Raw genomic sequence first — 15052 nt, 5'->3', positions numbered from 1 at the left:
GAGAGAGAGAGAGAGAGAGAGAGAGAGAGAGAGAGAAGCCATCAGGAAAACCCAGAGAGAAATTGTCTAGGAGGAGTTGATCAAAGCCTCAGATACCTGGGGCAGATCAAGAAGGATAAAGGAAGAAAAGGTTATTTAGATTGGCCATAGGATACCCTGGAGAGAGGGGTTTCAGAAGTGTAAGTGAAGTCAGAGAGGGAGATTGCAACCGACAGGAGAGAAAATACATTTGGTTGAGCAAAGGAGGATTAGGGAGATAGGGAATGATAGCTTGAGGGGATGGTAGGCGGAAAGTGAAGGCTTTTCTGCTTTGTTTTTGTTTTAGGAGACACCGTCGCAGGAGGTAAAGTAGGGCTTTGGAAGTCGGAGCCTCGGGATCTCAAGACAGCCCTGGAAGGGACTTCTGAAGCCACCTAGTTCAATCTTCTCATTTTACAGAGGAGGAAACTGAGGACCAGCAGGTCCCTCTGGTTCAACTTTTTCCTTTTACAGTTGGAGGAAACCGAAGTCCAGGAAGATTATGATTTGCCCATGGCACACAGGTAATCAGCCTCCGAAGTCGGCTGTGAACCTCCATCCGGAAGACTCCACAGCCTTTCTTTTCACTACCCTTATGAATCAGAGGACAATAGCATTGGTGTAACGTTCTAGTCGTGCCCTTGCCTATATGTGTGTCATGTTGGACAAGTCACCTCATCTCCCTGGACCTCAGTTTCCTCCTCTGTTAAAATTTCTCTCCTCTTTTGGGACTAGATGGCCTCTGGGATTCCTTCCAGCCTTAGATCTAGGAGCATAATCTGTGTACTCTAGAGAAAATAATTTCCCTTTCTCTGGCTTTTAGTTTGTCTGTTCCTCAAACGAGAAGGTGGGGCAGGGTTGTGAATCACTTTGAATTCCTTAGATCCGGCTTGGACTTGTGACTTCGCAGGTGAGGAACTTTCTATCCCTGCAGGTCTGCACCTTCTAGGCAATTTATCCTAATTTATTGCTCGGAGCATGGGGAGCAAGGTAAGTAATTTGTCCAGGGTCCCACAGCCAAACCCTATCCGAAGCAGGGCTTGAACCCAGGTTTTCTGAACCATCTCCCTAGCCACTACACCACACTGCCTCTCGTCCCGAGTTTCTTGAGTGATATTAAGTGAAAACTGGCAAGAATCCGGAATGAAAGTGAATGGACTTGAACCCTAATGTGAATTGGTTCCTACTAACACCGAGGTCGGTCCGGTTTCCAGCTGGGATGGGCCCTTCCAGGGCCCCATGGTCTGCTGGCCAATCTGTCCAGTACACAGCCCTCGCTTGCCTGGGTCCCCTGCCCTATACATAGGCCCTGCCTCTTGGGCTTTGGTCAAGGGTCACTTCTCCCCAGGCGGCCCAGGTTGGGTCCTTGGATCGCCCTCAGGGGCGGGGCAGGGCCGAGGGGGCGGGGTGCGTGGGGCGGGCCCAAGGGCTCCCCCCCCCCCACACACACACACTCCTCGCCCCCGGGGGCGGAGCCAGGCGTCCAGGTCCCAAAGCCCGATCCGAGGCTGTGGCAGTGGCAGTGGCGGTGGCAGCTGCTGCGGCGGTGGCGGCAACAGGGGCAGCAGCTGCGGCAGCGCGAGCACCAGTTGGGGTGCGGGTGGCGGAGGCTTGGGTTGCCTCTGCTGCCTCCTCTCACGATCCTGCCCCGTCTCCTGTCCTCTCCCGAGTGCGGACTCGGGCTCACCTGGGCCGGGGTCGCGGGCCGAGGAGGGCGCGACGCACGCACGCTCTGTGGCGCAGGGGCACGCACGCCGGCGGGCAGCTGGGCAGCTCTGCAGCAGCGGGCAGCCTCGCAGCGGGCAGCCAGACGGGCAGCAGAGCCAGCGCGCGCGCCATGCTGCGGCCGCTCCGCGCCCGCGCCCGCGCCCGCACCCGCACCCGGCCCCGGCCGGCCCCCCAGCCCCACCACAGCCGCCGCCTCAGCCCCCCAGGGGCCCTGTGGGCGCTGGCCATCGCCCTGGCGCTCGGCCCGCCGCCGCCCGCCTCCCGGGGAGCCGAGGCGGCCGCCGTGTGGACCGCCTACCTGAACGTGTCGTGGCGGGCACGGGCCCCCGGGCTCAATAGCACGGGCTGGGAGCTGAGCGAGGAGGGCGTGTACGGGCAGGACTCGCCGCTCGAGCCCGCCGCCGGCCTCGTGTTGCCCCCCGACGGGCCCGGGGCGCTCAACGCCTGCAGTCCGCACACCAACTTCACCGTGCCCGCCGCCGGTGTGCCTTGGCTGGCACTCATCCAGCGGGGCGGTGGCTGCACGTTCGCGGACAAGATCAACCTGGCCTTTGACAGGGGGGCCACTGGGGCGGTCATCTACAACTTCGCAGGCACTCGCAACGACGTCTTCCCTATGTCCCACCCTGGTGAGTGTAGGGGCGCCTGAACCCCCTTCTCATTCATCTCTTCCTTCCCCCTTTCCTCCCCTCCCCCTTTCCTTTCCCCTTTCCTTCCTCCTCCCCTCTTCCTCTCCTCTTCTCTCCTCCCTCTCCTCCTTCTCCCCCACCCCATCCCTCGCTCCTCTCTTCTCCCTCCCCCCTCTCCCTCTCCCTCCCTTTCTTCTCTTTTCTCCCCCCTCCTCTTTCTCCCCTTTTCCTTCCCTCCTCTCTTCCCCCTCCCCACTCTCCTCTCTCCCTCCTCTCCACTTCCTTCTCTTCTCCCTTCCCTCCTCCCTCTCTCCCTTCTCCTTTCCCCCATTCCTCTATTCCCCCTTTCTCTCCCTCTTCTCTCCCCCACTTTTCTCCCTCCTCTTCCTCTCTCCCCTCACCTCTCCTCTCACCTCTTTCCCTCTCCTCTCTCCTTTCACCTCCCCCACTCATCTATTCTCTCTCCTCCCTCTCCTGTCTCCTTCCTCTCTCCCCTCCTTTCTTCTCTTCTCTCTTTCTTCTCTCCCCCACCCCCTTTTGTGCTTGAGATTTGGCAGAAAAGACACCTGAGTAATTGCTCTCTTCTCCACTGCACACAAATGTAGAACTGACAGGGATATGTTTGGAACTTCAGTTGTAGGTCTAGGTGTCTTGTCATCTTAATAATCACTGACATTTGCATAGAGCTTTGAGGTTTTACAAAGCACTTTACATTTGTTAGCGCATTTGGGCCTCACCAAAACCCTTCCAGGAAGATATTTCAAGGATTATTATCCCATATGTTATAGATGAGGAAACAGGCTCATTAAGTGCCTAGGGTTGTAGGATTTGAATCCAAGGCTTCCTAACTCCAAACCTAGTATTCCATCAACTACTTTTGCTGTTAGGGAACATGATGGAGGCAGGTTGTTGCAGATTCTCCCAATTACCCAGTCTGGGTAAGCTATACCCTTTCATGATTTAGTCTTCTATGTTGGTGCTTTTCATGAGCTGAACTGAGAGTAGGCATTGGCCTTTGATCAGATTGAGTAGAAAGAAGATAGCCAACAACTTCTGTCCTGCAGGAGATTTTTCCTCCTCTCCCTACCCCCCCCCTATAGTTCTTAGTTGCTTGGCTGTTCGAAGTCAGCCTGAGTGCAAACTTGAGAATTCTGCTTGGTTCTTTTGCTTAGTACCTTACTCAGAGTGGGATCTGTGTTCTCTCCTTTAGAATTTTATTGGGCTATCAGCAGCAAAACATGTGGTTAATGTTATTGAAAAAGAAGCAGTTTATACATAGGGGACAACCATAGCTCAGATTTTAGAAAAAGTAGTTAAGGGAGTTTTTTAATCTGGTAGATAGAATGATGTTTCATATTTTTCCTTTTTTTCTCTCTCTTTATTTTCATTCCATACTCTATCTCTTTCATCTTTATGATTATTAAAACAAAACAAAGCAAAAACTTGACAAAACCATAATGAAATTTACATGGAAAAACAAGTGAGTAGAAATACTCTGGGACACACTGATAAGAAAAGGTCATGAATGGGGTCTTCCCCTCCCAGACTTTCAGACATTATAAAGTGGTTATGTTACTAAGGGGAAAACAGAGCTTTCAATCAGTAGAATAGGATGAGGACAGTAGATAACCAACCAAATGTATACCAGAGCTTTTGTGTTAGATCATCCTGTAGAAAATAAACAGCCAAGAAAGAGAATTTACAATTTAACAGATGTACTTGGGAACATTGGTTTGAAATCTGGCAGGAAAAGTGTTTAGACCTTCATCTCTCACCACTGAATTCCACCTGGATCGGAGACTTGAATGTTTAAAGAAGAAAGAATAGATGAAAATGGACAATAGACAAAATGGAGGACTCGACTGATAAGAGAAGGATGTATCTGGAAATGAGACTAATGTAAAGACTAAAGACATCAATAGAGCCCCCAAAAAGCAGTAACTTAAAAGCTGTATATATGTTTTTTGTTTTTAAGTTAGTCATTTCTGAATTCCCACTCCTCTGCACTACTGAATATTTCTTTGTAACAGAGAAAATCAGTTAAACAAAGACAAAGATATAGTTACCCAGTGTGATAATTCATACCATGCTTTACCCTCATAGTCTCTTTCTCTTCTCCTCCCCCAGAGGAGAGAGATATTTCAGTATCTATTCTGGCACCCATTCCTGGCTTTTAATTACTCCAAATTCAACCACCTTTTTGTCATCTATTCATTTTCCCAGGAAGCCCTGAACTCAAATCCCACTTCTGGCACATACAGACTATGTGCACTTGGGCTAGTCAACCTCTTCCTGATCCAGAGAAATTCTCTAAAAATAGAAGTTGCTGACTTACACTGGAACAAGGAGTTCCCTCTATCCATGAATCTCAGATCCATTCCCCAATCTCTGTCCCTTACATTACGGTTGTCATTATGTATCTTGTTCTTCAAGTACTGCTTATTTTACCCTGCATCAAGTAATACAGTTCTTCCCATGGTTCTTTGCATTTTTCAGCAACTTCTGAATTCTTCCAAGGGTTTAAGTTCTGACTCCCCACTGATTGATCACAGGCCCCTCTGACTTAGTAGACAGTCTATATAGGATTTGCTCTGCTGAAAAAAATCCATCTCTCTGGGGCCAGCCTGGTCTTGAGCCCCTCTGTATAACAGATACATAGACTGTCACCTGGCATGTATTTGAAACCTCTCCAGGTTGATGAGTTCCAGAATTTGACCTCTGAACTTGAACTCTGGCTGGCTCATCTCCTCCACACAGGCCAGCATTATTCCAGCTTCATTTAAATGTCCCATTAGAATTATGTGATTTAGTTTCCTCCTGTTCAAGGTCATTTACATAGTAGATTTGGGAATGAAAAATACTCCAACTAGAAACCTTCCATTACATTGTTGCTGGTACCTTTGAAAGAATATTACATTTGATAGTTTTAAGTTTTAACTTCCCAGGATGGGACTGGACCTGCTGATTTCATTGGTTTCAAGACTTCCCCTCTACAGATCAGCACCTGTTCCACCACTCAGAGAATTGCCTCGGGGCAAAGGAAGGTCATAGTTGCTAGCTCAGGGTCACTTCCAACTCCCCAAAGCACTTCAATCCTGGTCCTTCTGGTGATGAGGCCCAATCTCGATTCCCCTATGCCAATCTCAATTCCCCTATGCCGTGATGCCTCTTACTACTGTAGCTGTAATAATACCAACCCATTAATGTGATACCAAAAGTATCCTCTAAGTTTTGTAAATAGCCTGTAACTATCTCTTGGGTGGCTTTTATACTGGGAAGAGATCTGGCCTTTGCTTCCACAAGATGCCCTGAAGGAATAAAACTGTCATTATTCACACTGACTAATAACACTTGGGGGGGGGGAGGAATTTTTTTTTTTGCCTTTTTTTGGAGGGCAATTGGGGTTAAGTGACTTGCCCAAGGTGTGTGTGTGTGTGTGTGTGTGTGTGTGTGTGTGTGTGTGTGTTAAGTATCTGAGGCTGGATTTTAACTCAGGTCCTCCTGACTCCAGGGCCAGTGCTCTATTCACTGTGCCACCTAGCCACCCCCCTGGAGGAATGTTTTTAAATGATTAACTAAAATCCAGTGACAAGCATGTACAGACTTTAGATGCTTTAGGGGAAGAAATTCTATTCTTGTTGATAATTATGATACATATGATTTGCTCCGGGACTTTCTGGCCAGATAGGGTGACTCATAGGAGGCATTGTTGAAGTGAGAGTCTTGGACTGAGGAATCAGGAGCCCCAATTCTAGTATGAACCCTGCTTGTGTGCCCTCAGACTTCAACGTTCTGGCCCATGTTTACTTACCTCAAAAATGAAGGGATTGTTACTAGATCTGTAGTTTCCCAGTGGGGGAAGGCAGTGGTCAGACCCTGTGGGTGATAAGATCAACGTACTAGGGGGTGGAAAGATGGGTGATTACCTCTGAGAAGGCTTGTCTTCCTCTCCAACATAACTGCACTTACCCCTTCCCTCATATAGCTCAACAGTGCCTCCCTCTGGCCTCAGCTGCACCCCAAGTTTTGCTGTTAGAATCTAATTGGGGACAGGGGACCTGTAGTAGCTAAACATGTCATCAAACAGTACCCCCACTGCAACCTTCCCATACCCTACCTTCCAGATTATTTCTAGCTGCTTCAGTTGCCCATCTGTGCTCTGGGGCAGTAGTGGGAAAAAATGAGTAGCATAGGGATGAATAGGCATGTATGGATTGAGATGGGTATCACATTATGCTAGCTTCACCCCCTCTCCAAACTCATCCCTTTTCCAAACTTTTTACCCCTATTTCTATTAAGGGTACTACCATCCTTCTAGCCAGCCAGGTTCTCTCCGTCCTTATATCTTTGACTTCTCGTTCAACTGAAATTGCTCTTTTAAAAGTCACTAATAGTCTCTTACTTGGCAACATTGATGGCCTTTTCTTAATTCTCATCCTCACTGACTTCTCTCTATAGTCTTTGACACTGCTGACCACCCTATCTGTCTCCCTATGGGATACAAGTGCCACCTATTAAAAACAAACAAACAAACCAACCTGGAAACAGATTTTACTAACCTATTATTCTTTTTAATTTTCAAAACAAAGAGTTTTGATCGGTTTTAAGCCTATTTGGTACTAATATAAAACTGTAGCACCTTCCAGTTAGTTTGCAAGAATAGCGTTTAGTCATTTTCAGTTGTGTTCAACTCTTCGAAATTCCTTTTCAGAATTTTATTATCTTTTTTTCTTTTGCCTTTTGGAGGGGGGAAGGCAGGGTAATTGGGGTTAAGTGACTTGCCCAAGGTCACACAGCTAGTAAGTGTTAGGTGTCTGAAGCCAAATTTGAACTCAGGTCCTCCTGACTTGTGGGCCAGTGTTCTATTCACTACACCACCTAGTCGCCCCTTCAGGATTTTCTTGACAAAGATCCTGGACTGGTTTGCTATTTCCTTCTCCAGCTCATTTTACAGATGAGGAAACGGAGGCAAATAGTGTTAAGTGACTTGTCCAGGGTCACACAGTCAGTGTCTGAAGTCAAATTTGAACTCAGGTCTTCCTGAGGTTCAGCACTTTATCCACTGGACCATCTCACTGCCCTTGTAAGAAGAATAACCAGGGGCGGCCAGGTAGCACAGTGAGTAAGAGCACCGGCTCCAGTGTTGAGAAGACCTGGAGATCGAATCCCGGGCTCAGACACTTAGCACCCACCCAGAAACACCTGGCCGTGTAACCTTGAGCAAGTTACTTAACCCCGATTGCTTTAAAAAAAAAAAAAGAAGAAGAAGGATAACCAGACATTTTTAGTTCAGTTTCGGCAAAAATCTTTGAATCATCGGGATAGAAAAATTAGTATTATGATTTAATAAGTATAGGCAAGGACTCATTTCTTCCACTTGGACCTAGGTATTTTTTTGGATTATCTTTTTGTAACTATTAAGGCCATTAAAAGCAAGCATCTTAAGTAAACAGAATTTAGAACCCAACCTTCAGATGGCTGTATCACAGTGTCAGACCAAGTTTTGAAAAAATAATGAAGCACATTCCACATTGCTCTCACTAAAAAGACCATTATAATATTTTTAGTGAGAGCAAAATGGGTTTTTGTCCCATTAATAAAATGTTATTTTAAAAATATTTCAGCTTGATCTCATCTTTTTCCATTTTTGTGTACATTTTGTAATGTACATAATAGTTCCGAGGTACAAGTATGTAAATTACAAATTAAGTACCCATTTATTGAGGTTTGTGTTTAAAGGTTATTGTTGTTTTTTTAATTATAAAAAAAAGTTTGGAAAATTATGTATTAGATGCTGAAAATCCTGGCCAGCTCTCAGATTTTCTGATTTCAGTTACTTGAGATTTGGAATCTCATTTCTACATTGAACATTTGGGGAAACTTCTTTCTGACCTAGGGAAAATTTAATTTGCATGTCATCCACCAGTGTTGGCATTGGTGATCATTTGCATAATCCAATTTGCAAAGTACTTTATGGTGCTTCACAATAAACTGCCTGGTTTGCATTTATAATCTCTTACCTGGTGCAAGATGACTGCAGAATTAAAATGACAGTCTAAATCACAGGGTAGGGAGAGGGAACTGGAATTGAAATGTGGATTCATTTAATAATTAATGTCACTATGATTTAAGGGCCATGGCTGGTGGCAAAGTCGTTGGTGACCTTTTGTGCCACTCTTCTGGAGTTGTCTGCCTGTTGACCCAGCCTTGTGACCCACCACCAGCTCACATTTGGGACCACAGTTTAACTAATAGAACACACCATCAGTGCTCCAGATGCCTGCACCTAAGGAATCCCCTGGAGTTGGAACTATAAAGTTCTCTTTACAGGTGGTTTGGATGTGGCAAATGCTTAAAAAAAATTTTTTTAAGGCCTTACCTAGAATCATCTTAAATACAAAGAATAACCCTCTAGGCCTTTTGTTCATCCTGGAAGAGGACCAGTGACAACACAAGGGTGATGTCTTAACTTGAGGGTGAATTGGATTTAAATGAGGCAGAGCTGAGCAAAGTCCTTAGGCCTCTAATAGGAAAACCATAATCAGCACTGCTTTTGGAAAGTCGCGCTAGACCATCTTTTGCCTCATTTCTTACCTAGCCTTAAATCACTGAATGGGTGTTGCCTCAGACAAACTGAGACCTGGGAAAGACCTAAGCTTAAAAAGGCCAAGGTCTGCCACTACATCTGGGGCCATGTCTAGTCATCCTGACCTATGTCTTGCCACTTGCCACTATGTCTTGTCGATGACTCCAAGGAGGAGAGAGTGAGACTGATGATTCTGCACAGCCCTGCCTCACATAAATCCAATTCACTTGCAAGTGACGGCTTCATCCTCCTGATGTCATTGGTCCTCTTTGAGAATGAAGGATGAACAACAATCATAATCAGCACCACAAAAAGTATGTGTTTGGAAAAGAGTTAGAAGAAAGTGTTATCCCAGCTTTCACCAATCTAAGGTTTATAATAATCAAAAGGACCAGAATAGTTAGAAAAATATCTTGTAGAAATCTCAGAAATCATCTGGTCCCAATCCCTCATTTTACAAAGGAGGAAACTGAGGCCCATAAGGGGAAGTCATTTGAGCAAAGTCACACACAGGCTCATAGCTCCAGAACTGGAAAGGACCTCAGAGACCCTCATTTTTATAGTCTAGGTCAGCCCTCTCTTTTTTTTTTTGCTTTTTTGGAGGGCAATTGGGGTTAAGTGATTTGCCCAAAGTAGCCCTCTCCTTTTTATAAGTGAGGGAAACTAAGGTCCAGAAAGAAATCAAGTGACTTGCCCAAAGTCACACAGCTAGGATCCAGACTCAGGGTTAGAAGTAGGATCTCATTCCAGATCCAACTTTCTTTCCACTGTGGAACTTTCTTAACCAAGACATCTTACATAAAAAGAACTGTGATGGTTTTTGTTTTTTTTAATCCATTGTGAAGTTCTGTACTGACTTCTCTGTCCCCACTCGAAATGCTCTGAGAGTCCCTTTGATCATAGAATTTAAAAGCTGTCCATTTAGAACTTGTTTTCTTAAGGAAGGTAGCTCAGCCAGCTGAAAGCTGGAGAGAGGTTTTTTTTGATGCCACAGAGCTAGTGGTAAATTTTGCATCCTCAGGGGACAATCTGCTACCCCTTCCCTTCCTTCACCCTCCCCATCCCCCACAGAAGCCCTCTCCTCCACAGCCCTGGAGCTGTGTTGCTATGGTGATCCCTGATACATGGTTAGGGGATTGTTCCTGTTACCAGGCAGAGGGCATATGTGATTTTTTACAAAGCCATCCAGAATCATCACACTTAGCTGTTAATACCAGCTACTTTCGATCCCACTGGGGATCCTATTCCACTTCTCCCCCACCCCCCAGCCTCTCTTTATGAAAGCAGCTTGTGTGACCCATGTCAAGTTGTTGGGGACCAATTCTTGTTGAGGTTGCTGGGTTTGATGGTCTATCTTGATAAGCTTTAGTTTAATACTTGAGTGCTAAGATTAGGTACCAGTCAATAATTTTGAGTTAACTCTGTTCAGTTTGACATTTTTCAACGGATAATAATGTTGGAGTGCAACCGAACTGTTTTCAGAGCAAGTTATCCAGTGATTTATGCTCTCAGACAATGTCTGAACAAGTCTTAGTCTGGGAAAAAAATAATCTTTGGGTACTATAGATGAACTCTGAAGAAAGGAGTAATAAATGAGGGGTGGGGCAGCAGTGACAGCATTGCTTTGGCCTTTGGGGAGTAGAAACAGTCACTGGCTAGAGTAGAGATTGTTTTGACTATTTGGCAGTTAAGTCAATTCAATTAAGCAAACAGGCATTACAGTTATCCCATCCATATCACTTCGTTAAGGGGGAAGTGCCCTGCCCCCCCCCCAATTTGGAAAATCCAAGTAAAAAATTTTTTGAGAGGGGGAAAGCAGGGCAATTGGGGTTAAGTGGCTTGCCCAAGGTCACACAGCTAGTAAGTGTTAAGTGTCTGAGGCCATATTTGAAGTCAGATCCTCCTGACTCCAGGGCCACTGCTCTATTCATGGCACCACTTACCTGTCCAAGTAAAAATTTTTGACCCTCCCTTCATACCAAAGAAATCTGAATTTTTCCTTTTTCTCTTATGGGTTGTATACAATACCTTATTGTAAAATTTGGGATAAGTATTTGATCATAGGCTCTGCGTTGTCTGCTGGCCTTTGCCTATCTTCTGCAGCTTCTACAAAACTTCTCCTAAATTTCCATTTAGTTTCTTATGCTGACCCTCCATATATTAAAACTGAGATGTGAAACGTCATGGTGTGGAAGGGATAACTGTAATGCCCACTCCATAAAAGGCACTGGAGCTGACATGCTTGGGCTACTAGGCAGCCCCAGGTTCTTATTAGCTGTATGACCCTGGGTCATATATCTCTAAGCCTCAGTTTCTTCATCTGTAAAATGAGGGCAATAACTGCCCTTCCCTCAGGAAGCTGTGAGGATTTGCAAAATGCTTTGTAAACCTTAAAACTATAGACATGTTAGCTATAATTTTTCTCACTGGGGGAGGGGGATATCATATTCAAAGATACATAAATATAACTTCAGGGGAGAAGCATTAACAACCGGGTCATCAGGGAGGGCTTCCTGGAGGAGGTAGCCCTTGAACTGATCCTGGAAGGAAGGCAAGGATTCTGAGAGGACACAGAGATGAGGGAGTACATGGCAGGCATGGGGGCCAGCCTGTGCAAAGACACAGGGGTGGGAAATAGCATTTGAGTTCTGGGAATAGTAGTCTATTTTAATTGCAATGTAGAATGAGTCAAGCCAACTAGTATGAAATAAAACTGGAAAGGAAGATGGGTGCCAGGTGTCAGAGGACTTTCAATGCCAGACTGAAGAGTTTCTATTTTATTCTAGAGGTGGAGGGAGTCTCTGAATATGCCACAGATCTCTGCCCTAGCCACATCAGGACAGAGATCTGGTTAGATTGGTTTTATTTTTGTTGTTGATTCATTTCAGTCATGTCCAACTCTTTGTGACCCCATTCAGGGTTTTCTTGGAAGAGTTACTGGAGTGGTTTGCCATTTCTTTCTCCAGCTCATTGTACAGATGAGGAAACTGAGGCAAACCAGGGTCAAGCAGCTAGTAAGCCAGATTTGAACTCAGGAAAATGAGTCTTGCGGACTCCAGGCCCTGTGCTCTATCCACTCTGCCACCTAGCTGCCCAAACCCATATTTTAGAAATCTGTATTCGGGCTAGATTTGACCACTATGACTAACAACCAGTGTGGCTTCTTCTTTCTTTTTCCATCCTTCTACCTCCTCTCACCTCACCATCCATCATTAATCAATCAGCAAGATTTTTAAAAATACATGTATAAACATTTTTTTGACAAATAATTTTTAAAATCCATCAATAAGTGAGCATTTGTTCTGGGTCAGACACTGTGCTAAGTGCTAGAGATACAGAGAAAACATTCGTTCTGGCCTCAGGGAGCTTATATTCTTCTCCCTTAAAAAATACTTTTTATAAATATTCATTATTCGTCCCTCCCACTCCCTCTCGCCACAGCAAACATGAGTAGTCCAGCCAAGCAGATGCCCGGATTGGCCAAGTCCCTATGTCTCATGTCGAATTTTAAGTCTATCACCTCTCTGGTAGAATGTGGGCGGCACTCCAATTCTTTCTTAAAATAAATTTTTATTGAGAACTTTTGTTTCTATATCACCCAGCTTTCCTCTCACTGTAATCCTCTCTCTACCCCCTCCTACCTCTTGCAATAAAGGAAGAAAAAGGAAAAAATTTCCACGAAACTAAAAAACATATCCAAAAATTCTGACTGTGATATACAGTATCCCACACTTCTGCAAAGAGGGGGAGTTGTTTTTTCATACCTCTTCTTTAGAGCCCAGCTTGGTTATAATTCAAAAGCATTCAGTTTACATTGTTTTGTTGGTGTCAGTTTCCATTTGCATTGTGGTCGTCGTCACTGAGTATGTGCTTTTCCTGGCTCTGCTCACATCACTTTGCAACAGTTCATATAAGTCTTTCCATGTTTCCCTGCATCCATCATATTTACAATTTCAAATTGTGCAGTAATATTCCATTGTGTTGTTACAATTTATCATTTCCCAACTACTTTGTTTCTCATTCTTTTCTACTACACAAATAGCTATGAACATTTTGTGGTATGTAGTACCTTTGTGTCTTTGACCTCCTTGGGCCCAACAATGAAATCTCTGGGTCAAAAGTCACTTTCTTTGTATGATGGGAGCTTACTTTTCTAAGGGAAGGTAAACTATACCTAGATAAGTGTGTCCCAAAAGTCTTGATGCTGTTTTAAGCTAGGAAAATTTGTTTAATGTTTTAATACCTAAAATGGCCCTGAAACTTTTGGGACACCCTACATACACAGGTACATGAAAAACAGAAGACCTGGGCTTAAATCTAGCCTCAAATGTTTACCTTGTTGTGTCATTCAAGGATGGATTTGCATACTCAAATTCCATCTTCAATAAAATGGTATTTCTAATACTTAAGCTTATGGTGGATGCTGGCTCAGAAAGACCCCAAGTTGAAATCTTGCCTTTTGCCTACACTGGCCTTGTGGCCATGGGTAAGTCCCTTAAAGTCCAGTACCACAGGAGTTCCTAATATTTGGTTACTAATTAGGTGCCAGCCCATATTCATGGGAGCAGTTTGCACTAGGACTCCTTCCTCTGATATTTCTTCCCATTTCCTGCCCCACCCACCAAATACTTACACCACCTACTTCTCTGAGTTGTGAGAAAAGTGCCTTGCCAAAGGACTTTTAAAATACTGTGTAAATGTGAGCAGTTAATTCCACCACCTCCCATCTCTCTCTGTCTCTATCTCTGTCGCTTTCTCTCTGCCTCTCTCTGTGTGTGCCTCTCGCTGTCTCTGTCTCAGTCTGTCTCTGTCTCTCTGTCTCTGTCTGTCTCTCTCACATACACACACGAACACACACAGCCCCTTCCTTTTTCCCTTCTGTCTTATCAAATTATATCAGAAAAATAAATACTCCCCTTGCACTGGAATTAAACATCCTGAACAATGAGGGGGCCCTTTGGGATAGCTTGCTGTCTGCTCACCTGCCCAAGATGGGCAGGGACAGCGTTGTGAGGGGGTTGGTTATGTCACTTCCTCTAATCTCTCTAATAGGAAATTGTTTGAATTTTTGACTTGTGCTCCATTTTTTTCTTCACTAGCCAACCAAGCCCACTGGCACTATTTAAGGTTTTCTTGTACTGGTACCACATCCCCTGGTTCTTTTTTTTTGGGGGGGTGTCCCACATTCCCAGTTCCCTTGCAGGAAGGTGACTTCAGGACCTCCCCTCTCCTATCTCTTCACTTGCACTCACAGAATGGTATACTACTATCTTAGGTGACTTAAATGAGGATTTACCACAAAGCACTACAGAGGAAACATACAAGGGGTGGGGTATAATCACAGATGAAAAGGGTCAGCTGTACAAATGTCAACCAAAGGGAGCTGAGCCTGCTCTTCATAGCTCCCTTTGACCTCCTTCTGCCTGGTTTTGTCCTTGATATTGGTTCATTTCTAGCTCTCTTGGCTGGGAAGGCAGCTGCTGTGTCAGCCTTCAGCATTCTGCCTTGCCAGCCTTCAGAAAGCAGAAGTCTAGGACCTAGGACTGGCACCTCTCCCCTGGAATGTCCCCTAAGTTCAGCCATTTCATGGGATCAGGCAGTCAACAAGCATATATTAAACCCATACTATGTGCCGGATCTGTCCAAGGTGCTAGGGATCCAAAGGCAAAAATAGCCAAGTCTTGGCCCTCAAGGAACTCACTATTAGGAGAGGCAACAAATAGAGGGATAGAGACTGGAGGTGTGATTTAATTGGTAACTATGCAGGTTGACACCATTTCCAAAATTTGTCTTTGCCCAGAGCACTGAGAGATTAAATACTTGGCCTGGGGTCACACGGGGGATGGGGGAGGGGTTGGGGGGGTGAGGAGAAGTTGAACTCAGGTCTTCTAGGCCCCAGCCCAGATCTCTACCTGCTACACCATGCTGCCTCTCATATACAAGAATATACAACTAAACACAAGGTAGTTGTATTTAGTTGTATATTTATACAAAGTAGCTGGGAGGATTAGGAAGGGCTGCATATAGACCAGGGTTTCTTAACCTTCTTTGTATCAGTGGACCCCTTGGGCAGTCTGGTAAAGGCCAAGGA

The 15052-nt window shown here is 45.1% G+C and overlaps 2 protein-coding genes across 4 annotated transcripts in view; one reads left to right on the top strand and one right to left on the bottom strand.

The window, feature by feature from the left end:
• Positions 1-15052, bottom strand: part of LOC138171013 (NTF2-related export protein 2-like) — a 296615-nt gene that overhangs the window by 123727 nt on the left and 157836 nt on the right. The gene's annotated exons all lie outside the window — the stretch shown is intronic.
• RNF128 (ring finger protein 128) overlaps positions 1-15052 on the top strand; it is a 126908-nt gene that overhangs the window by 51046 nt on the left and 60810 nt on the right. The window lies entirely within an intron of this gene.

The sequence above is a fragment of the Petaurus breviceps genome, unplaced genomic scaffold (assembly GCF_028583685.1).
Source record: "Petaurus breviceps papuanus isolate PSGF00001 unplaced genomic scaffold, PetGlider_PUasm1.0 400, whole genome shotgun sequence".
Classification (NCBI taxonomy): Eukaryota; Metazoa; Chordata; class Mammalia; order Diprotodontia; family Petauridae; genus Petaurus; species Petaurus breviceps.
Note: the sequence above shows the minus strand (reverse complement) of the source record. Positions and strands in the feature narration are given on the sequence as shown.